Source organism: Equus asinus, chromosome X, assembly GCF_041296235.1.
Source record: "Equus asinus isolate D_3611 breed Donkey chromosome X, EquAss-T2T_v2, whole genome shotgun sequence".
NCBI classification, from domain to species: domain Eukaryota; kingdom Metazoa; phylum Chordata; class Mammalia; order Perissodactyla; family Equidae; genus Equus; species Equus asinus.
In genome coordinates, this window is record NC_091820.1 from 120,577,948 (window position 1) to 120,605,163 (window position 27,216).

Genomic DNA, 27,216 nt, shown 5'->3' on the forward strand with positions numbered 1-27,216 from the left:
GGAACAGAGCCTAAGGAGTTAAGAAGATTAAAGTGGGTTGACTTAAAAGAGCGGGTTATTATAGATTCCTGGTTTTCAAACTTTATGAATAACTTGGGGAATCTTGATGAAATGCAGATTCTCGTTCAATAGGTCATGGTTAGAATCTGAAAATCTGGATTTCTACCAAGCTCCCAGGTGATTCCGATGCTACTAGTATGTGGACCACACATTTGAGTATCAAGAGTGAGGAAGATCCATCTAGAAAACAAGGATATGGTAATGTGGATATCAAGTAATACTTTAATGAGGATGGGAAAGAGAAAACGTTACATACATAAAATAACACAGAAGTCCTTAAACATTTAGACATTTTATTTTATAATTCTTATGCTTTGCTATAACACTGAGAATAAAGTTTTCCACTGAGAACACATTTCTGCCTTGGATATCATTGAGGATTCTATAGCTTACATGACAATGACTCAGTGACGCTTTTCTTATCCTTAATGATGTTGTTTACAAAATGACATCTAAACTGGAACTTCCCTAGAGGATAATGAGACCTTTGCTATATAGACAGGGGCTTGTAAGCCATATTTTTGGCATTAGGCTGGAAAGGACAAAGCAGTGGCTCAGTAACTTAACATCATAAATATATGAAATTTGTCCACCTTGAAGCCAACCTTACTGCATTTGTATCATATGCAAAGTTTAAGGCAAATCATATAAGAAGCCCTATTCTCCTCAGCACCAAAGACATTTTCTCGTAATAATAACTATTTGCATAACATTTAGCAATTTACAAATTGTTTTCACATATATTATCATATTTCATACTCAAAGCAAACCTATGAGGTAGATAGGGCAAATATTAGCCCAATTTTGGGAATAGAAAAGAGATTCAGAAAAGTTAAATGACTCACGAAGGGGCACAACTTGCAGTCAGGTCACTTCCATCATACATCCAAGAATGTTTTTTAAAGTAAATTGTTACAAAGTAAACCCCTGAATGACATTCATTTTGGTGGCATGTTCAAGAATTCTAATTAAACTGGTGAAGAAATTTATATGTGTCATAGAGTGAAATGCTAAACCAAGAAACATGAGGTCTGCGTAAGCAGTACATTACTTGTTTCACTCCACCTACGAGGGCATCATCAAGCATAGGAATGCTGCCTTTCTTGCCAATTTCTGTGTCATTCTCAGTCTTTAGTCTTTGAAACACTTCTTTCCACATAGCAGGGATTACTTTGCCCACTTCTCTACATACTAAGTCCCATCACAATTGCAATCTAAAACTTAGGCAACGGATATATAAGGAATTCTAAATACTTTTGTGATTTAATATCAGGACATTCAACTTTTATTCCATATTTGAGCTGTGTCCCAATTGACCTCCATTACCCTTTTTCCAACTAGTTCTTTGGCTCATGGTCAACTGCCTAGTAGTCTAGGCCCTCTAGGACTCATGAGCAGCCTTACTCTTGCAAGCAGTGTTTCCACCATCCTTCCAGAGACTAGAATCCTACCTGACATAGAGTACAACTTTACAACTTTGTACTGTCAAAACTCCTGAGTGGTGATTGCCTGTCTAGACTACTGAGTACTGCACCCACATACACAATGGATTTCTTTTTTTTTTTTTGTTGAGGAAGATTAGCCCTGAGCTAACACTGCCAGTCCTCCTCTTTTTTGCTGAGGAAGCCTGGCCCTGAGCTAACATCCATGCCCATCTTCCTCTACTGTATATGTGGGACCCCTACCACACCATGGCGTGCCAAGCGGTGCCATGTCCACACCCGGGATCCAAACCGGCAACCCAGGGCCACCAAGAAGCAGAACGTGTGAACTTAACTGTTCCGCCACCCGGCCGGCCCCACAATGGATTTCTGATCCTCATGCCCCATCTACATGTCTGGATAAGCTTTTATTTCACTAAACACCTGATTCTGACTGCTGATGTGTATCCTCTACTTGTTTATCTTGCCTAAATCACCTCTTGCCTACAAAGTCTTGTATCATATAACTGCCTGGATTTGAGGCAGAGTAATTATGTGCAGTTGTTGTATTCGGAGTAGAATTCTAAAGAATAAGAGTAAGGGACATGATAATGAATCAAGGAAGCAGGAAAAGCCAATTCAAGGATGTATAATTGAGCTGACCTCAGCTAAGTGAGACTTTGCTTAATCCCATTGAATTTTTCAAGAAGTTATATAAACTCAGTCCCATTCATGGGTGGAAACAAGGGGGGTGAATTTAGCCACCATCTCCTATCTTCCAATGGACAAAGGTTCACCCATTCACCCAGTACTTCATGCTTCCAGGTTGTACATATGTGGGTGTCAGGGATGGTCTCAAGGTAGTGTTCACTAGTAAATCCCAGCCTACGAGTTGAGAGGCATACAATGAGGACATGAGGTGAGGTATTGTCAGGTTGACCATGCATGAAGTGTGTTGGAACCCACACGGCTGATTGCCATAGTGACCGATAGAGAATAATGTACAGGTGAAGCCAAGATGCACAAAAGAGATGTCTAGTATATCCCAACACCTGCGGATGGTCTTTTCTCCCTGTGCCATATCCACCCAAATGCTTGAGTGGTATTCAACGTCTTGTCCTTTTGTTACTACATTTGGCATTTTTAATTAGCCTATGTCTAGCCATATCAAATCTCGGTGTGTTACATGAGTGGCTGGTTGCATAGGAGAAACAAAACAGGAAAAATATTTCAACACAGGGAAAACAACAGTATGAAAAGTAGTTGAAAACAGAAACTCAGGCCCCGCTTGGTAAAATAAACCACCGTTTTGGATGCATTCTACCTTTTTATCAAGGAGGTGTCTGGGGGCCATCCAGGTGGCACAGCGGTTAAGTTTGCACATTCCGCTTCTCGGTGGCCCGAGGTTCGCCAGTTCGGATCCTGGGTGCGGACATGGCACCGCATGGCATGCCATGCTGTGGCAGGCGTCCCACATATAAAGTAGAGGAAGATGGGCACGGATGTTAGCTCAGGGCCAGCCTTCCTCAGCAAAAAGAGGAGGACTGGCAGTAGTTAGCTTAGGGCTGATGTTCCTCAAAAAAAAAAAAAAAAGAGGTGTTTGACAGCCAAAAAAAATGGCCCATTTCACAAACTTTAATTACTTCAAGGATGTGGATAACTGTAGAAAAGTGCTTCCCCAATGTTAGTACATAAAGTGGTGCTGGAGCTGGTAAGGTTTTTACCAGTCTATGCTAAAATGAAAAGAAATAAAAGTAAAGTAATGAGCTGTTCATGGTTAGTTTTAACTCAGTTTCAAAGAGTTTTCTAAGGTTGGAAATAATCAAAATGTCCATTAATAAGTGACTGTTAAACATATTTGGTAAATCCATACAATGGACTACTATGCAAACATAAAAAGGATTAGAAAACTTTACATAGAGACAGAGAATGCTTTTCAAGATGTCCTTTTCAGTAAAAACAGTGTGTATAGAATGGTATACACACGCATGTACTTGCTTGTTTATACACAGAATATCTCTGAAAGGATGTTCAAGGAACAGATGACAGTGGCTGCCTCCAGCGAGGAAAACTGGGTGATGAGGGGAAAAGGGTAAGAGGAAGCCTTTTTCTTGTTTACTCTTCTGTCCACTTTGAATTTTGAACAAGGACTTTGCTTTGCTTTGAATTTGTTTCTTAAGTTTTTACCTTAAAATAGTCTTTTAAATAAAATAATAGGTTTTATAAATTGTGGATATTTGGTTGTTTTGTTTTTAATATAGCCTTACTTAGCAAATAATAGTTGGCAACATTATGACAAGCTCACTTTTAAAAAAGTATGTACTTGTATGCGAAATCCAAAATTTTGGAAACCGCTGTTCTAAAGTCCCTCTTGGGGGCTTAATAACCAGTCTATCTTTTTCCTATTCCTCTTTTACCTTGTCTCTCTGTTCTGGACCAATGTCTCTGCCTTGGACATCTGCTTAGTAGCCCACTCCTTCTAGGACTCAGACCTTGCTGTGCTTTTTCAGTCAATGTCTTTCACCATCATCACTACCCATGGATTAGTATCCTATCCCTGAACTGGGATACTGTGACTGGGGCCTTTCTACCAACTAATGGACCTCCCTAGTGTATACACTTTTGTTGGTTTACTTTATAAACATTACTTACTCTTACATTTTTCTTTACTCTTCTCTAAGTGCCTGTGAGGCTATCCTCAGTAACTCATGTTAGAATGCTGCATTGTATAGTCATGTACAAAATGTAAGGGATGTACAAAGTAGGCACATGTAAATGTGTGTGGGGATACCAATAAGGAAGGTACTTACTCTCCATGCCTAGTGGTAAAGGGTAGTTGAAGAAGGCTCATATTAGAGGAAACATTGTTTTGGGTTTCTAGGATTGGATCGTTCACTAGTTTAGAATGCACATGTTTTGCAGAGAGCACATCAATCCTGTGCACAGAGTTGGAAATGAATGAAGCGTTTATGGGAATGGTAATAAGTTTGTATCGTTGGATGAACAAGAGTCAGGACACCCATATGGGCTGGGTTTAGATCTTGGAAAGTCTTAAATGTCACACTGAAGAGTTTAGCTTTTTGCCTCCACATGACTGAGTATTGTTGAGGAATTTTAAACAAGAGAATGACATGCTCTGACACGTCACAGAAAGATGGGTGACACCATAGTGTGGAGTCTGTATTGGAGTGGGTTGCTAAAGAGACCATCTCAAATCATTGTGATAGTCAAAACAAGAAATGACGAGGGCTGGAGTTAAAGGAGAGACAGTGGGAAGAGAGAATAGGGATGGATTTGAGATTTATCATAGAAGTAGAATAGGCAAAGCTTTGAGGATGATTTGAGCTTGTAGCAGAGGAGGAGAATTAGAGGATATCTCTCAGGTAGATGGTAACACCATTCAGTGAGATCCAGAAAACAAGAGGAAAGGGGGACTTTAAGGGAAAGATGAAACTTCCTGCTTTGGAATGGTTCAATCTGGCTTGTCTGTGCAACTTCAAGGTAGAATACATGTCCATTTTCCATGAACACATGTAACTGGAGCTCAGAAGAGACGTCTGAGCTGTAGATAGAGTTTTGGTTGTTATTACTCTAAATGATGATTTGTGACAGTGCTCATGAGTTTGAACGTGCTCTGACCAACATTTTCTGTTGCTCAGGTTCTCTTAAAAAAGCTACGTTTAACCCATGCCATAGTATGTCCTCTCCCTTCTTGGTTTGGGGTGGTGAATTAAATCAATTATAAAGCAATAATCACCAAGTATACAATGAAGATTCGGTGACTCACTGCCACAGCTTGCATTCATTTCCAGGACAGTGACCCACATCACCTGTCTGTCAGGTGTCATACTGTGGTGGCTATGTGTAGCTGTGATGCTGAAAGCTATACCACTGGTATTTCAAATACCAGCAGGTTCACCCACGGTGGACAGGTTTCAGTGGAGCTCCCAGACTAAGACAGACTAGGAAGAAAGACGTAGCCATCAAGTTTCAAAAAATTTGGCCATGAAAACCCTATGAATAGCAGTGGAGCATTGTCTGATATAGCACCGGAAGGTGAGAGGATGGGGCAAAAAGACCAGGCAGGGTTCCACTCTCCTAGGATTGCTAGGAGTTGGAATAGATTAGACAGCACTAACAACAAATACAATGAATAATAATAAATCAGTATGTAGGAAGCAAAGGAATGAACGGTATGGGTAGGGTTGAAAATTCTGTAAATATCTACATCCCCTACATACGTAGGGAGGTATCATTAGGCATGTTGAGTATTGAAGCATTGTGGAGCAAGAGTTAGTTACCTTCAAAGAGACAGCAAACTGGCATGGACCATGTGTCAGTCAGAATCAGTTTCAGCTTCAAGGGACATAAAACTTAATATACAACGGCTTAAACAAGATGGATGATTTTTTTGTGCTTCACATAACAGATAACTGAAGATGAGAAGTCCAGAACAGCTGTGGCGGTTCTATGATATTCATGAATTTGCATTCCTTCCAGCTAACTATTCTGCCCTCATTCTCATAGAGCAAGAAGGTTGATAGAGCCCCAAACATCACATTTACATTCTAAACATCAGCATAAAGGAAGGAGAAAATAAGGGAGGGCTCATTTGCTCCTATTTAGGACTTTCCAGGAATTTCTCACAACATTTCTACTTATATTTCATTCATAGGAATTTAGTCACCTGGACACACTTAGCTTCAAGAGAAGCTGGGAACTGTAGATATTAGCTAGATATGTTGCCACCTGAATACAATTTGGTGATCTATTACCAAAGAAGATTGGTAGAATGGATAATGGAGTAGATAACTAGCAATCTCTGCTACAGGACATAATCTAAGTTTTGACTCATTTGGTGTAATGAAGAGCTGAAAGGAAAGAACCACCTAGAAGGTCCGTGGGAAGACTTCCAGTCTGACAAGGGGAACATGATATTTTAAGAGAGGTTGTACTGGAAAACGCTTGACACCAGAGAGATCCAACATGAGTTACTGAGGATAGCCTCACAGGCACTTAGAGAAGAGTAAAGAAAAATGTAAGAGTAAGTAATGTTAGGTCTTAGACAGCAGGAGAGAATGTCATCTATATGAGCCAGCAGTGGGAACACACCCACACTACTGTGTCGACTCCCCTAGACACTCACTTGGATATGGGGCCTTCAGAGGTCCGTAGAACATCTTGTTACAATAAGAAGTGCACCTCTACTCTCCTATCCTTCTAACTTTACTAACTCCAGGGCCTCTCTCTTCCCCAAAAGCCCCAATAGCCCTTTTACCTCCTCCCTAGGCCTGGTATCACTCAAGATTAGGACCTGGACTTGGTGGAGGGACCCAGGCCCTTCTTCCCGGGTATTGCTCTAAACTGGCAGTAACTTTGCCTCTTGAGAGATGAGATGCATCTAAGCAGCAAAAATCCTCAGCAGAGCTGACCTATCCCTACCACTAACGACACCGTCTATTTGGCTTAGCCTGAGTAGTCTCATGCAGCTAGAACCTAGTCATTGTCACTAACTTCTAGATTTCAAGGAAATATTGTCTGTAACTTCTTGTCCTAATCTTTTTTCTTTTTAGAAAATACAAAATCTCTGTCTGGTTACACTCCCACCCCCAACACAATCCTAGAGTCAAGTGGAACAAATGTAGAGAAGTTGTCCTGTTTTCTGCACAGTTAAGAAATGGAGAATTCAATATGTGTTTATGATAGCAAAGTTAAAATAGCTTATATGCTACATTGCCAAACGAAAGATAACAGAGACATAAACACTGTCCTTAAAAAGATTCTTTTAGAAGAAAAGTATGAATCGAATTATTTACTCAAGTACTGTTTGAACAGATGGTGTGATTAACAGCTAACATGCAAGCCATCTTGGGAGCTTATGGAAAAGTAAACAAGTGGAGTTAAAAAGAAATCACTTTATTTCCCAGAAGGTTGTTTCATTCATTTTACTAGGAAAATTGGAAAGTCTGTGTTTTGAAGGCTGCATTTCCTTGGGGGATGTTAGGAGTGAGCAGGGAGGAGAGTCTCCAGAGCAAGACCACATCGATGCAGGGTCGAGCGCTGAATTCGTCTGCTGAGGGATGAGACGTGCTGAGCAGCCGAGACCCTCAGTATAGTTGAGCCTTCTTGAGCACTAAGGACACTTCCTTTTTACTTGTCCTAAAATGCCTCACGCGCCAGGGAGGAAGAGAAGGGAGCTGAGCTGGGAACGAATTAGGTAACAGCACTCTGCTAGGAATATTACCTGCACTGTTTCCTCGAAGGCTAGCTCACAATGGCCCTGGAAGTCATATAGTACAAAGCCGATTTTCCCAATGCAGAAACAGGGGTGGGAAAGGGGGGAAGTGATCTCCCACGGCCACATAGCTACTTCCTTTGTGGAGCTGCCATTGAAACCCTGGCCTGTTGAGTTACAGACCTCCTAGGAGAGGCAGCTGATTGCAGAGGGAAGAGCACTGACCAGGATGTCTGCAGACACAGGTATGAAAGTCTCCTCTGCCAGCTAGTGCCTTAGGGACAGCAGCTGTTCCCTTCTGTGCCACAGTTTCTCCATCTTTCAAATGTGGGAGCTGTACCAGGTGGGCTCCAAGGTCTTCAAGTGGATATACAAATGGTATCAGAATATAAAGGTGGCTGCTCCAGCCCTGTTCCTGAACTTCCTTGACTGACATGAGGAAAAAATCCCTGCACAGACGTACAGCCCTAGTCATTGTGCAACCCACTTAGGCAAATTTCTAAGGGATTGGGTGACCCTTAGCAGAGCTCTCTCTCTACTGCTTACCACAGCACACTCCACTAAGTGATGGCCCACCACAGGTTGTCGTAGTGTTCTTTCATTTCTCTAATATTTACTGAGAGTGTAGTAACGCTCCAGGCACTGCGCTAGATACTGTGGAAACAACAGTGAGCAAGAAGGACACAGTGTCTCCCCTCCAAAAATTAGACCCAGTGGTAGAGACATGCAAGTGAACAGAAAATTAAAATACAGAGGGATAAGTGCAAGCATGAGAACAGGGAACCACAGTTCCATCTGAGGAGTCAAGGTGTGCTACTCCGAGGAAGTGATGTTGGCACCAAACTAAACAATTTTTTTATCAACCATCCAGATATTTAGAATCACCCAGGTGACTGTTGTAGATTTTCTTGCCTATTATCCTGGCATTTGGTACCACTTACACGCACGTGTGGTGGATTCCCAGGGCATTCAGAGCCAAAAGTTGCCAGGAAGGAAATGAAATCTTTTATGTTTCCCAAGATCTAGAGAGTTAATTAAGGGGAAAGCAACTTTAGTGTTAATAATCTAGAAACAAACTCCTTCTCTTGGGCATGTTCTTGTAAGTACTTCTGAACTCTTTCATGTCAATGGCCTTCTCATTGCCTCTCTCAACGTGATCCTTGAGGCTTTGAAATGGTTCCCCTTTGCAGCTTTGAAACCTTTGTTACTGTGTCCCCTAGCAGGTGTGATTCCACCTCCTTCCCGGGTCTTTCGAATAAATGGACTTTGAGAATCTTCCTCTCTCCATTTAGTAAAGGGGCTGCCCCTTTCTAGTTACATTTGGATTCAAATCAGGTCTCTACTGGATGGAAAGGAAAGGCCTACTGTGTGTTTTATGTTGATACGTGACACTACTCAGCCCAAGGATTCTTCCATGGGCTGGAAAGCTCTATTAGAACACTGCTCCAGTTCAACAGAAGAAAGAAATTCCTGTAACACCTCACCTGCCTGTTGACTAGGACACTTACCACTTTGTACTTCACCTTATAGCCACTTGTGTCCAAATGTCACCTCACACCACTGCAACCGATTATGAGCTTCTATAGGCAACAACAGTATTTTAGTTTTCCTGAGATACTATGTGCCAGTGCCAATGCCTCGTACGTAGGACGTGCTCATCCAATACTTGGCCAAAGTTCAAACTTCAAACATCATTTTAGTGGCTCTCAATACTGTTTTATTGTCACATAAAGCCTGCCATAATTCACCCTCAAGGCAACCATCTTTATTCTTTTCCACATGGCACTGATATTTTTTCATTATTTTACCAGGTAGTAAAAATGTACACTATAAACTGCTTAATTCAGAGCATCTTTCAAGTTTTTAAAACATTATATTTGTTCATCTCCAGTAATGTGTCACAAAAGCTAACTTCTGGCCTTATAGACGATGCATTTCTCCTAGGGGAGAAAGGAACAGTACAGTAAGTCCTCAATTTACCATGCTGGCCTTTTCTTTGGACTACAGTTCAACTATGGGACAACAAATGTAAATAAAGGATTGTAATAATTCCTTCTAAGTCTATAATAATTTACTTGCACAGTTGTTCCATTTAGTTTCCATGAAAAGCTTTATATTGGGGCTGGCCCCGTGGCCGAGTGGTTAAGTTCGCGCGCTCCGCTGCAAGCGGCCCAGTGTTTCGTTGGTTCGGATCCTGGACGCCGACATGGCACTGCTCATCAGACCACGCTGAGGCGGCGTCCCACATGCCACAGCTGGAGGGACCCACAACGAAGAATATACAACTATGTACTGGGGGGCTTTGGGGAGAAAAAGGAAAAAATAAAATCTTTAAAAAAAAAAAAGAAAAGCTTTATATTGACTTGTTTATTGTTAAAAAATATCAAGTCTTATTCACCATGTTTTTTATGTTTTGAGAAAGATTAGCCCTGAGCTAACATCTGCCACCAATCCTCCTCTTTTTGCTGAGGAAGGCTGGCCCTGAGCTAACATCCGTGCCCATCTTCCTCTGCTTTATATGGGGGGCACCTGCCACAGCACGGCTTGACAAGCAGTGCATAGGTCTGCATGTGGGATCCAGGCCGGTGAAACCCGGGCTGCCGAAGCTGAATGTTCCAACTTAACTGCTGCACCACCGGGCCGGCCCCTTATTCACTATGATTTTTGATGGCCTTTATGTTGACCATAAGAAATAAACATGCTGAAATCATAGAGCTAAAAGAATCATGAACAATGGTGTAGTGCCACGGGAAAATACTCGAGTAGGAAAGTAGGTCACAACATTCTCTATAGTGTGACATAATGACTGTAAAAATAGTTAGGTGTAGGAATAGGGAAAGAGTCCAAATGTTGTTAATAGTCATGACTAAACAGTGGGATTCTCTGTGGTTTTGTTCAATTACCTATAATGTTCTGTGGCTTTCATGTTTTCTCTTTTGATTGGAAAAAATGTCGATTAAAAAGAGTAATTATCTAGTGAGATCCTTTTGCTTAACTGAAGAGAAAACTAAAGTCCGCGGTGTTCTGGCAGAATCAGGAGAAAAAATCTGGCCTCAAGACCTTTAGACTAAGTTGTTATTTTGATTCAGATTTGGGGAAGACACAGACTGAAGATTTCACTTTTCAACTAATGTAAAATTTGAGTAAAATAAGAATTCTACGCATTTGAAAATCCAGCACTCATTCTAAGGTCAAGTGGGGAAACATTGTTTTACATGAGCAATGAATATGCTTACTAGGGTTACTTCTTCTTTTAGATAGAATAGTCAGTTGGACTCAGCATCTTGCGTGATCCCCCTTGCCCTACTCTCTAGTTGCTCCTCTCAGTCATCTGCTCTTCCCAAATGCCCACTGCCAACAGTGGCTTCAGTCATCCAGGGATGCTCATAACCTCTGGTGCAAAAGGAGGTTAGACTGTTTTGGCAGATGACTGTCAATGCGTCTGGATATGAGTTGGTTTCACTGGAGGAAATCTGAACTTTACATGATGGGTGCTAATTCCCGCTAATTGCTATCACCTCGTAATTAGATTGGCAGAGATTTCACTCCAGGGGCAGGGGATACGAAAACTGGCAGGCTTAAAAGCAGCCCTGTCAGAGGACTCTGAGAATGGGGACTGTGCGATCAACAGGATGTTTCCAGGTCTTAGGTCTGTGAGGGATTCAGAGGGCACAGAGAACCACAAAGGAGTGCCCGTAGACATAGGGCACAAGACCTGTGGATGCCTAAGGAACTACTGTCTGCAGTGACCTGTAGGGGATGGGTGGTCTATGATCAGTATAATGCCAAATGCAAATGCAAGGCTAGAGAATATGATTTCAGGAGTAATCACCACGTTTCTAGATCAGCAGCTGGCAAACTACAGCATGTGAGCCAAGTCCAGCCCATTACCTGTTTTTGTAGCTAAAGTTTTATTGCAGTACATGCTTGCCCATTCATTTTCACATCCCTGTAGCTGCTTTTGTGCTGTAATGGCAGAGCTGAGTAGTTGCAACAGACACCTATGGCTCCAAAATCTGAAATACTCCCGATTACACAAAAACTTAGCTGACCCCTCTTCTAGGTCATAAAAGAGAAAATTTGGAAGAAATAATCCCGAAAGGAAGCCAGGATAAAAGGAAGTTAAAGAAATCCCAACGTAGTGTGTTGAAGCTCAGTAATAAAAGCTTCTTAACATAGAGAAGGAAAGGTAGGGGAAACTGCATTCCCAGAATAAAATATACATGTATGAGAATATTTCTATAAGAGTGATGCTGAATCATCTAAAGCTGATGTTGGCAAACTACAGCTTGCCAGTCAAACCTGGCCTACCACGTATTTTTGCAACTGAAGTTTTATTGGAACACAATCACACCCATTTTTTAATATATTTTCTGTGGTTATAGCTTTATTATAAAAATCTTTAATAACAAGCCAAGACATTTAACTCTTCACCTCTCCTCAAGCTCCCTCCTCTTTTTGTCTCTCCCAAATTGTAAGGCTTCTGAATAAGCTTTGAGGGCTCTTTTTTCTCCCTCCCAGATTTGCCTAATTTCTCCATCTGTTCCAGCCACATTTACAGTCTTATCATCCATGATTCCCAGTAATCTGCAAGAGCAAATGAGAGGAAGTTTATCTTCAGGCAGTATCTTGGCCTCATGATTACACGCCATATCCCAAATCATGGGTAACACAGTGAGCTTGAAATTTTCATATTTAGTATCTGCTTAAAGAAATTTCCCCTAATGTATTGACTAATTGATTAATGCTCTATTGGAAGAATGTCGCCAGTGACCTGCCCAGGGCCCTCTTTTGTTCAACATTTTTATCAAATGACTTAGATAAAAACCCAGAAGGCAAATTTGCCAAATTTTTGGTGACACGAAGAAAGTAAGAAGTGCTTAGGTAAAGTTTTGGGTATTAGAATTAGCATTCTAAAAGACCTCAATGGAAGGGAACTCTGAGACAAACTGAACAAGATGAAGCATTGCTTAGCAAACGGTAAAGCTGAGCCTTGAGGTTAAAAGAAAATCTGTTGTACAATTACAGAAAGTGGACTAACTGGCTTGAGAGTAGTTATGGAAAAATCAGGGTTAGTGGCCTTACTTCCCTGCTAAGCATGATACTACTAAAAGTAGCTGGCTATCTTAGGATAACTTCGTATAAGAATGCTGCCACAATCTGTAGTTTCCTCATGCTGGACATCGGTCGTTCCATGCTTTCAGAGAGTGTCTGGTTCAAAGAGCCACTCTTCACGAGGACAGTGGAAAAAAACTCAAGTATATTCTCAGGAGTAGATCTGGGTTTGTGATTGAAAGGTCTTGGAACTAACTGTATTATCTGAGTTGGGGTGGAAGCACCACAGCATGCTTAACTTGGAGAAAAATACTCTGTCAGGTTAATGTCATTAGTAAGTTTCTGTAGAAATCCCAAATCCCACACAGGAATGATGGATTTCCTGGGACACAAGACTTTCACTGATAAAACTGAGAAAGTCTGGGACAAGCCAGAGTGATTGGTTACCCCACACTATGCTCCAGTCACACTTATCTCCTATCTATTCAGCAAACAGTTAAACTTGTTCTTGCTCTAGGGTCTTAGCACTTTCTGTTCTCTCTCCTAAGAACTCTTTTCCCCTAAATTTTCACATAGTTCCTTTGTGTCATTTTCGCCTCAACTCAACCATCACCTTCCTTGAAAGCAAACATCTATAATAACAATCTTGTTCCACCACTCTCTTTCGTATCACGTTGTTTTATTTTCTTCATAACAGTTATTACTATCTAAATTGCTTTATTTTCACTTGTTGTTGTCATCTGTTTCATCCCAATAAAATGTAAGTTAAATAAGAAAGGAAGCTTTGTCTCTTTTGTTCATTGCTGCATCCTCAGCAACCAGCACAGAGCTGGACACATAGTAAGAACTCAATAAATACTTGTTGAATAAATGAATGAATGATTCTGCATGACCATGAAGCCTAGATTGAAGATTGAATCCTCCCATATATACACCAAAAAGCTCTGAGAAAAATATCCACAAGATAAGTAAAACGCAGGTACCTGGTAAACTTTCAGATTAGGCTTCACAGATCAGTATGCCATGAGAATGGGTCTAGTAGACTCTGATTACAAGACAAGAAAGTTGTTGTCAATTAGGCCTTATGAGATTGCTATGTAAGTATTGTCTACACTCAGGAGAGCCTGACTCTGTGCTCTGTGCATGCTCTGTGCTGTGCTCTCAAAGTGAGAAAGATCTACTTTCATCTTTTTTTGGTTTTTATTTTTTTTAAAGATTGGAACCTGAGCTAACAACTGTTGCCAATCTTCTTTTTTTTTCCTGCTTTTTTCTCCCCAACTCCGCCCCCTCCAGTACATAGTTGTATATATATATTTTTTCTTGTGGATCCTTCTAGTTGTGGCATGTGGGACGCCGCCTCAACATGGCCTAATGAGCGGTGCCATGTCCGCACCCAGGATGCCAACCCTGGGCCGCCGAAGCGGAGCACACGAACTTAACCACTCGGCCACGGGGCTGGCCCCTATTTTCATCATAAATTTCTGAAATTCTCTGTCTCTGGTCAAACTATCATCAAAGACTTCAATAAACTTGAAATTAAAAGATTTGGAGAAAAGATATCTATGGCCTCACAGCCAACTTCCCTTTTAGAAATACTGGCCATCGAGTTTCTTTCTATTATGAACTCCCAGACGAAACAGTTGTTTTCTCCCAAGATTCTAGTCTATTCCACCATAATTAACTCCATAGCATCATTTCCCCTCAATGCTTCTTTAACCTTCTAAGAAATGAAATTGTCAGCAAGGCAAATTCCAGATTTATCAGATGCCCTGCTTTTAGCAGAATGAGACTTCCATTAGATGCCTGGGCAGCTGAAGTCTTCCATTCTTACTGTAGCTTGCCTCCATGCCAGTTCTATAATCTTCATTAGGGAAGCATCAACCACGTCCTCTGTGAAATATTTCCTTGATGGGACTGCAATTTCTCCCAATTTGTATGCTCCTGAAAATGTTCACCATCTTATTCTTTTTCATATTTTCTGGATGTCCACCCAGGCTTAATGTATTTTTAATATACAAGGGTGAGAAGGTCCCAAGGATGTAATCACAAAGAAAATTCTTGAGGAATAAGTATCTCACATAGGGAGAACCTTACCATCAACCCTCCATGGAAGGAGTGACCCACAAAAGCCCAATCTGAAGTGACTGTCCGGCTGAAAGTCCTCCTCGTTTGTTGTCTTTCTACAGAGCACTGCTCTGTCAGTTGACGCATTTTTTTATACCAAGGAATTGACGAGTAAAAATTTCAGGAGAAAAGTTATTGAGGGTCAGATAGTCAAAAACAGATAGTATGATTAAATGCAATATAAAAATACCTAAATGGAAGAATCCATTTAGTCAAAGTGACATGAAAAGCTTTTATTTCAGCAAATACCCTTCAAGAGTTTCCTCTGTGCAACGTAGAGAAAACAGAGATGACTCAATCAATGACTCCAAAGTGTGCACGCAGACTTACTTCCACTATGCAGGGTCTAAAGTTCCTCAAGTTAAAAAAAACTAAATAAAAATAGAACTTCATCTAATCTCTGTTGAACTCACAATCATACGTGGGAGACAACTGGATTTACTAACATAGCATATCATTCACAGGATCCAGCAAGCACAAAAGTTGTTACATAATCATACTATGATGTACACCTGGATCTCCACAATTCCTCAACATAAATTCTTCATAGCACTACCTGAACATTTAACATGCCAGCAGAAGAGAAAGTAAATGAATGGAGGATTGCCCAGACAAAATGAAGTTTCTCTTCGAGGAGGACCAGCCCTGGTTCCCCACCACCAGCATATTTACTGACTAGAATCATTTCAATAGAGAACATTCACTGAAATTCTCCTTAACCAAGTTAGAAGGAAAGTGAGCATTATTTTAATGAGCTAAATATAGTAGATGTTTCCTCCTCTTTCTTTGTTTTCTCTCTCCCTATTTGTATTAGGTAACTTCATTACAAAGCAGGGATACCCTGAAGTCCCAAAAGTGGAAACGGTTCTTCAAGATTGAGGTTATGAATTCTTAAACCACCGTAAGATTATCCAAATTTCCCAAGTTCCTTTCTGCATTTGAATTGTGGATTCTTTTAACACTACCTAAACATTTCTGGTCTGTAAGTAGACTATACATTTTTGGCAAACGCCAATATTTTAAAAATAACTCAATGTATTCAGAAAGGACATCTCTATTTTTCTGTGTCTGGGAACAAAGTAACAGAATTTTGGACACCTCAAGAAGAAATATCATTTTAATATTTGTACCGGCAAAGAAAAACTGCATGTCAAGAACTGACATCTATATTATTATTATGTGTGCTAGAAAATGAATATTTTTTATTGTTTTTTGGACACCAACCTTTCATGGTAGCCTTATTACAAGTCACTTCTGTGTAAATAAAAGAAAAAGATATTTAACAAGTAGAAATAAATGTGCATGATTCACCAGCACAGTTAACTCAAGATTTTCCAGCCTTATAACCACAACTGATAGGAAGATTTATTACCACAGCTGCTTGTATTAAACTTCTTTTCCTTGCAGTTGAAGGAATCAAATTTCTTCTTGGAGATTAGTCATTTGTGGGGGTGTCGCCAACTGCAAAATGCTTCTGTTATGAATGAGGTGCGCTTCTCTGTTGCTGTCCTCCAGTCCTAAGTCACCGAGTAATTTTCATCTCTTTATGTGTCTTTTCCCGCCTACCATCAGGAACAAATTTTAATGACTTACACAGTGAAACTTTCTTCAGTTGTTACTCAAACCTAAAACTTCAGATTGTATTGCTTCTGGTATCATGATAACCTCACAAGGAAAGGTAGGATGAAATGATATTTTGGCACGTGTTTACAAGGATGAAATTCAAGCTGAAGGGAAGTCTACATGGGGTGTAAAAACGGGAAGGGAGCTAACGTGTCTTGGACGGTTATAATTGTGCCGGGTACTGTGCTAGGTTATTTATAGAAATAATCTCATCTAATTCTTGGAACAATCCTACAAGAGGCAATATTCCCATTACACATAGGAGGAAACTGACTTTCTTAAGATTGTGCAGCTTATTGGTGGCTGAACCAGAAAGCATTTCCCTTGCTTTCTTTCTGTATTTCATCATTCTGCTTTTCGGGTATGAGCTTAAACTTTTGGGTATGAGGAATTACCCAGTTATATACAGCACTAATAAAGCTATACATTATGGAAAGATTTGATTCTGTGTCTAAATAGGAAAATCTTAAAGCCAAAAGAGATTTCAACGAGTCGTCTGTTACACTCGCTACCAAAATCACACAAAACTGATAGGGCTGTCTTTTTCTTTTTTTTTTTTTTAAATTTCAGGAAACATGTATTCTAAAATTTGCCTTGTCACTCTTCACAATTTCTGGTAACTGTTGTCTTCATGAAATCCTTTTATCTAATAAGATTTTCCCAACACCCTATAAGCTCTTACTTGGAGCTATATGGAAATGGCAGGATCTGAACATAGTAAGCTTCTGTCAATTGAAGATATATGTCAAAACAATTCAACAAAGAGTGAGATTTCAGTAAATCCACCAGTTGCTGGGTTTATTTCATGTCATTTTGGCTAGAGTTGTTTTTCCATTGAATTGACTGATTGTTTTAGTTACATATACACTTTGTAATTTACCATCCATAAGTGGTTTTAATATGAGATAAAAGAACAAAAAAATAGGTTCAAAACCAAAGAAGTACTTTAAGTATTCACAACTGGATCTTTGAGCTTAAACTTAAAAATTATTACTTATTAATTAGTAAACAACTTAAATAAAGCTGGCTATAAATGTGCGTTTTCGGTGGGGAGATGTAGCATATTCGCCTCTTTTTTGTTCAAGAATAAAGTCAATCATCTAGCTATGCTCCTTTATGAGTGTAATAATTCCGTTTAACCTACCGCTAATGATTGTCTTACTTGATCAGATATAAGTACCTCTAATGGAGCTCTAACAGTTCAAACAACTTAATAGGCCTTTCCTGATCATATAAGGTTCTACAAGATGGAAAAGCAAAACGAATCTATATTTCCATTATTGGTTACTTGAACAGCTGAGCCTAACCCAGTAAAACAAATGACGCACAATAATTAATCAGAGCTCCAGAAAATGAACTCTAACAGGCTACTGAGATGCTATTCCTCTTATTTCCTCATGCAGGTGACATTATGTTTTGTCTTCTTTCCTACTACTTGAGATGACTAAATGGGCAGTCTAAAGGGAGACGATGCCTCTGAGGTGACTGAATTCATCCTTACTGGATTTTTCCAAAAGCCTCAAATCCAGGCTGCCTTGTTCTTGGGACTGCTGATTTTCTACCTGCTCACAATGTTTAGGAACAGCCTTTTTGTTGTTGCAGTAAGATGGGATTCTCCACTTCATACTGCCATTATTTTTTTCTCAGTAATTTATCCTTCCTTGATATCTGTTACTCCACCAGCTGGGAGCCATATATCTTGGACCAATGCTTCAGGGACTTCCCCACCATTTCATACCAGCTGTTATGCCCAGATGATCACATCCCTCTTTCTGGGGATGACAGAGTGTCTCCTCGTTGCCGTCATGGCTTATGACAGGTTTGCTGTAATCTCTAATCCCCTGCGTTACACCATCATTATGAACAATCGGATTTGCATACAGTTGGCCTTGGGAACCTGGGTCAGTGCCTTCTCACTAGCAGTCACACCAATCATTGTAATTCCTGCTCATTATTGTGGACACAATGTCATCAACCATTTTACCTGTGATATCCAGGCCCTGCTGAAGTTCGTCTGATCAGACACCCTGTCAGTCTGATTCTGAATCTTGTTATCAGTGTGTTCACACTGCCCCTGTCCTTCACTTTCATCCACAGTTCCTACTTCTGCATTGTGGTTGCCATGCTGAAGATCTCTTCTGTGGAGGCCAGACTCAAAGCTTTCCCCACCTGTCGATCCCATTTAACTGCGGTCACCATATTTTATGGGACAGCCATCTTCATGTACCTGAAACCTCAGTCAAAGGAATCTCAGGAAGAGGACAAAGTCTTCTCAATATTTTATGGAGCAATTACTCCCATGTTAAATCCCCTCCTTTACACCTTCAGAAATAAGGATGTAAAAAGTGCACTTAGGAAGTTAGCCAAAAGAAATGAGAAATCCTAATGGCTCTCTTTAAACCTCTCCAATGCGCAGGAAAAACAATGAAAACTTGGTCCATAATATTTAAATTTACATTTTTAAAACAAACAACAACAACAAAAATCTTAGTGAGCATTCTCTCCATGGTCACCACTAGTCACTCATTAACAAGTTTACAATGAATGTTAACATTTTATCAAGCCATGCTAAGACCTAAAGCCATGAGTGTGCCCAAAATAGTTCATAGAGAGGACAGTAGTAGGTATGTAAAGGTGAATGCTGCAGCCATAGTAGCCCATCAGGGAGAAGTTCTTTTGAGGGGTATAAATCACAAGTTTTTGTGACCAAACATCTTTGTACTTGCCACGCAAGGTGAATAAAATTCATGTATAGGACAATGGTTACAAAACTTTAGTATAGCATTTGCTCCTCATATCACATTTTATGGGTGTCTGTCCCAGTTTGAATCTAATGAACAAATGACCCCTCAATTCCCACATTTAGGCGACAACATCTCATGACAAGAGGTATCTTTTGTATGTAAAGTACTTTATCTTTTAAAAAGTGTTTTTAAATAAATTATTCTAGTTTATACTTAAAATTTCTTACTTTAAAGTATTTTACATATTATACATATTAATAAATCTTTTCTCAACCAATATTGTTTCTGCGAAGATTAAATTTCCATCATATCAATTTTTTATAAAAATATCTAAACTGAAATTGTTATGCTTTTGCCTTCTCCTATTTCTCTGCCTTCTCTTCCATGATGTGCTTTAGTGGTCCTGCAGCCATTTCTGCTTCCACTTCTCATACACATTCATAAGCTTTAGCATTTCTGCTCTACCCAAGAATCTTCATGGCCAAGATTGTGATTATTTTTCTCCTTCTTCCCCATTTAATAAGATGCCATATTGTTGGCATCTATTGTTGGCAGCCAACATTTATTGTACACTTTGTATTATTGTAACTTGTTGATTCTTTTTCTCATCTTAACTTTGACTGACTCCAGAATTCTTCTGTCATAGCACATTCAAAATGTAGGTATGTCTTGCTTCTAAGATTTCCTTTCTTCCCATAGCCTTCTCTTCTGTGGATGGCTATCTGGTCACAATATTCTCTATCCTTGGCATTTTTCCTCACTTTCTAAAGGTTGATCATTTCTGGGAGATATATATATACAGAATTATACAGAAATGATTTATTCCCCATAAATCTTTTACCACTACCATGGGAAAAAGGTGTGTGAAGCTTCTTACTCCCTGATTGTTGTGATTTTCTGCCCAAAGATTGAGAAGCAAAATCATTGGAAATTGGATTGACAATTCTCCATCAACCAAGCTTGACCCTTCTCCATTACAGATTTCCTTCTGAATCCGTTTTCCTAGGTTGTAAGAGGGCCAGGTAAAATTCCCCATCAGTTCCACACTGCACTTTGTTGGTGGTTCCATGTGTACAATCAAAGCTATTTGGATTGTGGGCAATAGAGTCAGAAAGCTTGGGTTTACATTCAAGCTCCACTATTTATTAGCTATGATATCTTTTGCAAGTTACTTAACTGCTCTGTGCATCAACTTCTTCACCCATAAAATAAAGATAATAATAGTACTCTCCTTCTTGTGCTGTTGGAAAGATTAAATTGATAATCTAAAGTTCTTACAGCTGTTCCTGGCACATGGTAAGCACCCAATAGATGTTAGATATTACTATTATTTTCTGAAACCTTTCAAATACTCCTTTGTTTTCTGAAGTCGACTTTCTTTATGCATCCTCCTCTCCAGAGTGTACAATGAGGAGCCTCACCAGCCCATTCTCTAATTTTAGAAACACAGAAATATCATATTTCCCTTTGGCTCTCACTTTTATGGCTTTACTCTTAATCTGGTTGACTCCTATTCCAGTTCCTCTGACCTATGCTTGATATATTTTAAGTAGAGACAGGCCCAAACTTAGGAATGAGTTATGTCCAAAAGTTAACTCATAAGTCATCAGCTTGGAACTCAGAGCACGTTTTCCCCACTAAGACAGTAGCTATATTCCAAGGGCACCTCACCAACATGTATTTAGGTCATCATTCTATCACTAATAATACTAAAGGCCCTAGGAGCATTTTTTAAAGTATGTTTATTGGAAGATAGATTTCGAGTACTCATTTGGATTCTAAAAACCCAGGCACTGTTAGATGGCATTACTGCTCAAAAAAAAAATCTGCCGTGAGGATCTGTGCAACCACCCTCATTCCCTGATGGGTGTATGAAGAAACCTCTGCAAGATGTGAGAGTGGGACTCGGGAAGCTTCTCTAGAGACTACAAAAGTAATAACTTGCTTCTGTGTATGGGTCACACACAATTCAGAGGACTGCTGATTCTCTCTTAATTTCTTTTATTTTATTACTGGTGTTGGATGACACTAACACAATGCCTGGGGCCATTCATTCCACAAACACTTACTAAGTGGCTACTGTATGTTAGGGATACAAATCCAAGTAAATCATTTTCTGCCTTTGAGAGACTCACATTGGAGTTGGGGAGTAAATAAGCACAGTGAAGTGCTACAGATACTGTGATCCATATTTGTACAAGTTACAGAGACCAGTTCTAACTGGGCAGTCAGGAAATACTTAATAGAAGAGATGACACTTTTAGTAGAGTCTTAAGAGAGGAGTAGCTTGCCAGTTGGATGAGGGAGGACAATTTTAGTGGATGCCATGTGAACAAGTACAGAGGCACAAAACCCAGCTTGGTGTACTTCCAGATACTGGCAACAATTCAATTCCCACAGCAGAGGGTGTGGGAAGTGTTTTGGCAATATATAAAACTTGAGAAGAAAGCAGTAGGCCAGATTATGGGGGCACTCCTATGCCATATTAAGGAACTTGCACTTTATTTATTGTATAGGTCAACAAACCACAGCCTGAAGGGCCAAATCTAGCCCTTGGCTTGTACAGACCATGAGCTAAGAACGGTTTTTCAATTTTTAAGAGATGTAAAAAAGAAAAAGAAGACTATTCAATAAAAACTGTGTGGCTGGCAAGCCTGAAATATTTACTATCTGGCCCTTTGCAGGAAAAATTTTGCTGAGCCCTGCTGTAGGTGGTAGGTAACCATTGAATACTTTTGAGCAGATGAGTAACATGTTCAGAATTGTGTTTTAAATTTTAAAAGCTCATTTTCATAACAAATGTGTAAAACTGAAGAGGCATAAGATTGAACACAGGGCCAATTAGGAGGCTGTTAACAGTAATCTGAGACTTGATGCAGACTTGAGCCAAGGTTGTAGCAATAGGGATTTGGAAGAAACTTAGATCATTACAGTGCCCCTTCGTTTTTTATGTTTACACGCAATTTCATTCACATTCAAAATGTATTTTCTCAGAAGCAGGGTCTTTAGTACAGATATAAAAAGGGGCTTTAGGGGTCGGGTGATCTCATCCTCAACGTCATTCATTTCTTTCCTAACATTCAATGAATACAGAAAGATACAGAAAGAGTAAGTTCCAAAGTCACGTAATTGTGTTTTATTCATATATTATAGCCCCTTCTCTGACCCAGAATAGCTTTGTATGGCATATAATATTGTATTTTGTTCAAATAAAACGTTTATTTAAAGATAACAAATATCCTCTGGCTTCTTGTATGATCTCTGAAGTTCACCGATCATCTGTCACTCCTTTAGACATACTGTTGCTTCTCATGCATCATAAATAGTGCCACCATGAGCCTTAATAAGATTCCTAAAAGCATTGTTCAGTAAAGTCAGTGACTTCCAGTTTCTAAGTTTTTCTTTGCTCAAATATCATTAACCCTCTTCGTTTTTTATCATATTGGCCATTTCTTTCTTATCCCATACACCATATATATATAAATCACCATACTGTACACCTTAAACTTACACAAGGTTATATGTCAATTATATCTTAATAAAGCTGAGGAGAAAAAAGAAAGAAACCCACAAATAAATGTTTGCTCACCGCATGCAAACAAGTCCTAGAAGAATAATATCTAAACTTTGTTTAAGATATTTTGACAAATATTGTCTCTTTTGAGCCTCACAACAATGTTAAGTCACTTTATAGATGAGAAACTCAAGGATCTGGAAGCTGAAAAGATTTGCCCAATGTTGCATAGCTAGTAAGTGGTAGAAGTGGAACTAAAACCCAATTCTGACCCCAAAGCTAGTAGATTTTCCATTATGCTGCATCCATAAGGGCAGCAGATTCAGGTTCTCTCAACAGCATTTTGTTCATGATGTTCACTTACACTTGAGCTGTGAAGTCTGTTGCTGAGTCACTCTTTCATTTTCTGCTTGTTTTTGTGTATACCCAAATTAGCCTGCATTCTTTCCTGCATTACAGCTCCATAAAGGGCTCTCATAACTGACTTAACGTCACCTTAACCTATCTGTCTGTAATCTCTGAAACACATGGCAACCTTCTTCTCTTCCTGAACATGAGAAAATGTCAGTAGCTTTGCTTGGCTTTGCTTCTTCCCTATATTACCCAGACTCTCTCAATCTATTGAAGACATTTGTCATTTGCTGTTTGATTTTCCCTACTTCTGTTCTAATTTCTCTACTCTTTTTCTGTGCTGTCCATTAGTTTGCTCTAAAATTGAAAATACCCATTTTTCTCTTCAAAGCATTTGGCTTCATTTCTTTCCTTAAGAGCTTTCTTCAAATTATTTTTTCATCTGTACCAATCCTCTCTGACAGCTTGAAATGAAAGCTGGGCTTCTCCCCCCTTGACCATTCCTCATCATTTTCAATGTCTTCTCTTTACTCATATGAATTTGCTCATCCTCCATTTACCTCTGCCAAATTTCCAGGCTTTTAAAAAATTAATTTCAGCTATTACCATTGCATGATCAGGAAAAGTGCTATCTTTCATTTTATATGTTGGACCTCTACTCTCTCTTGCACATAAATCCTGTCAACCCTACTGGATCTCTTCTCTTTTATGTAAGCATATTGCAAAGTGTTAGCATATGCTTCCAAATAATCTTTCAAGTTACATTTTTGCATATAATTTTCTAAGCATTCAGCTTCACTGGTCAATTTCTAATTATCTCTGGCCTTATCCTCTTTTCTGAGATGTAATTGAAATATTCCTCTACTCCAAAACCACTCTACTTTATGAAGAATGAAGAAAGGGCACTGCATCCTTAATTTACAAACCCAAGCTGTTCTCCTCCTCAATTGGTATTCTTGATCATGTCTTCCAATTCACATCTCCTATCTTTCAAACATTAGCATGATGATATTTTACGAAAAATTCTCCTCTCTTTTGTAGTCTCTTCCTCTTTTTCAACAATAAGAAACTCAAACAAAACCATGTCATATGAATAATGTACAAGTACAATAAGCCAGCAACGAGATGTTATGGATATAGAGAAAACAGATAAATTATTTGTGGGTAAGAAGAAATGTGGATTATTTCTTTAAGATGGAAAAATTTTAGCTAGGTTTGGCAGCATAGGTAGGATTCTAATAAGCAAAATGTGTTGTGGGACATGACCATATTCCAAATGGCAAGAAAAAAATACATGCAAGTGTAAATGCATGTCATATGGTGTATTTTCAAGACGGCTAATTCGTGTTTTGCTGAAAGATGGGCTACAAGTGCCATAAATCAAGAAAGGTAAGGTGGAGGCATGTTGTGGAGCCTATTGTCCACCTAAGAAGTTTAGGTTTTATTCTATAATAAAGAGTAAGTCACTGGAAGTTTTTAAAACAGCAGTAACATAATAGACTCTCAAATCTTTACTGAAATAGTGAATGAATTAATGAATCAAAGATAAACCCAAAATGTTTTATCTGGGTGACTAAGAAGACAGCAATGCTCTTAACAAAGGAAGGGAAGAAGGGGACCTGCTGCCTCTGATCAAAGTGAAACGGGTCAGCTTTGGATATAATTGAACATAAGGTGCTTGAAAGCCATCCAAATCAAGCTGTTCATCAAATACATGGATACGCAGTTCTGAAGATTGGACATACAGATAAAGACTTAAATGCTACCACATAGAGAGGATAGTTAAAATGGTAGAGATGAGTGAAATCATCATTCCCAAAGTCAGAGGAAATATCAGAAGGAGTATCCATGAAGAATATCCACATTTATAGGGTAGGAAAAGAAAGAAGCGAGTTAAAGAAAAAAGGGTATTGTTTCAGAGTTATAAGAATATCCACAGACTGAAATATTATCGAAGCCAAAGGAAGAAAGAATTTAAAGGAAGGGGGTGATTACCAATGCCAAATGTTTCAGAGATACAGAGGAGGATGAGTTCTAAGAAGCATTAGATTTGACAATTAGGAATTCATCAGAAACCTTCAAATAAGATGTTTCAGTAGAACGAAAGGTGCAGAAGCTAGATGGTAGGGAATGAGAAAGTAAAGACAGCAACTGTAGTCTACTTTTTGGTGAAGATTGATGATAAAGGGAAGGTAAGAAATGAGACAGCTCATGAATTTATCAGAGTTAAGGGATAAATCTTCTTAGATTTGGAGAAACCTCTATATGATTGTAGGCATAAGGAAAGGACAAAATTCAAAGAGATACAGGAAGGGAGGCAAGTAAAGAGGGAGGGAAAGAGGCAAGGGAAGGGAAGAAAATGGGAGGGAGGGGAAGAAGGGAGAGGATTGAAAACACAGGGTAAAATTGGTAGAATGGAAAGTGAGGATAACTACTGAAGCAAGATCCTGAAAAATCAAGACGAGGTGGAATCAGCTAGCCATGCACATGTAGTAGTGAGCTCAGCAAGAGGACAGGTGGGAGCTTCTTCCTCAGAGGCAGAAAAAAAGTATAGATTTAGATAGAGGAAAGAGTTAAAGTCGAAAGGAGCAAACAGATCTTATTTCTCTCTGATCACTCTAAATTTCTATTATCCATTTCTCTATTTCTCCTACTTCTGTGTCTTGGACTCCATCTTCAGGGAATCTGCAGTATTTATTTTCTTGTGTGTGTCTCTCTCCTCCTTCTTTCCTGCTTTGCAGATATTTTTATGCAGCAACCACACATTGCCTTTTTCCTTTTTTCCTTTACTCCTTTCTCTACCCTTACCTAACACGCATTTTTACTCCAGCCCTCAACATGAACCCATCATCCATACATATTAGTTCCTGAACCTCTAACTCCTTTTCATACAGACCTTTCTTAATTAATGAAAACTATAGCTAGTGATTACTACATTTCTCAAGAGGTTGAACTGTGGTAGAAAGTAATAGCCAGAGAAGGCATAGCATAGTGGGAAAAAACTTGAACATGTTCACAGGATAAGGGAAAAGAGTCATTAGAAAAAAGGAATGAAGTATTAAAAATAAAACAAAACAGAGGCAATATTTTGATTCTAGAGCAAACGGAAGCAAATGGAATCCAGAACACAGGTAGAGGACTTTTCTTAGGCATAGTGAGGATAAAGTTTCAGTGAGGTAGGAGTGAAGGAGTCAGTGATGGAGCGAACACACACATGTTTGTAGGAGGAAGAGACAGGAAGTTTAAGAGTTCTAACTTGATGACTTCTATTTTCTGGGGTAGTAGGGAGGTCAACTACTGAGCGTAAAGGTAAAAGTGATGGAGTAGAAGATAGGAGGAGACTCACGGACGTTCCAGCAAGCTATTGTGGGAAATGGAGGAGAGGGCATTCTAGGAAAACAGTTGGGTTATCAGACGGAATGGAAGGTCAAAGAGAGCTTGAAAGCCATAAATATGTAGAAGCGTAAATCCACATAGTTGTGAGATCTTATCTTAGCAATACTTGGCAGCCTACATGCAGGAAAAGAGTTGAATTAATTCAGATGAAATTGAGATAGGGATGGATTTCAATGTCCCAAGTGAGTGTGCTGTGCTTGAACAACCACAGGAGTTTGCTATGGCTGAGAGCATAGTATACAAGCCTGGAAAAGGTAATTAGGGACCTAGTAACAGATGTTCTCATGTTCCTTTGACAATGGGAATCCACTGAAGGTTTTGAGCATGAGAATGACTTTATCAGATCTGCATTTTGAAAACATCACTAGGGAACATCTGTGGAGCATTGAATAGGAGAAGATGTTGGAGGCAGAGAGGCCATTTAAGAGGTTATTTCAATAGTATAGATGAGAGGAACTACACAGGAGTGGGCACAGAGAGGAGAAAATGGACTAGAGAGAGCTACAGAGACATTTGGTTGAGGATAGGTTCCAGAAAACTTGGTGACTAAATGGGATTTTAGTTTAATTTAATTGTTGTATCTCTCCCTGCAGATCCTAGTTCATTACTCCACTCTGCAGCTAATAAGTGATCCTTCCTCTGGTAGGAGCCAAGAGAAACAAGTTTAGGACTAAATGTATGTAAAGCTCACAG

General features: G+C 39.4%; 1 long non-coding RNA gene across 1 annotated transcript in view; it reads right to left on the minus strand.

The window, feature by feature from the left end:
- The window catches only part of LOC139042686 (uncharacterized), a 158,577-nt gene that overhangs the window by 10,463 nt on the left and 120,898 nt on the right, over positions 1-27,216 (minus strand). The window lies entirely within an intron of this gene.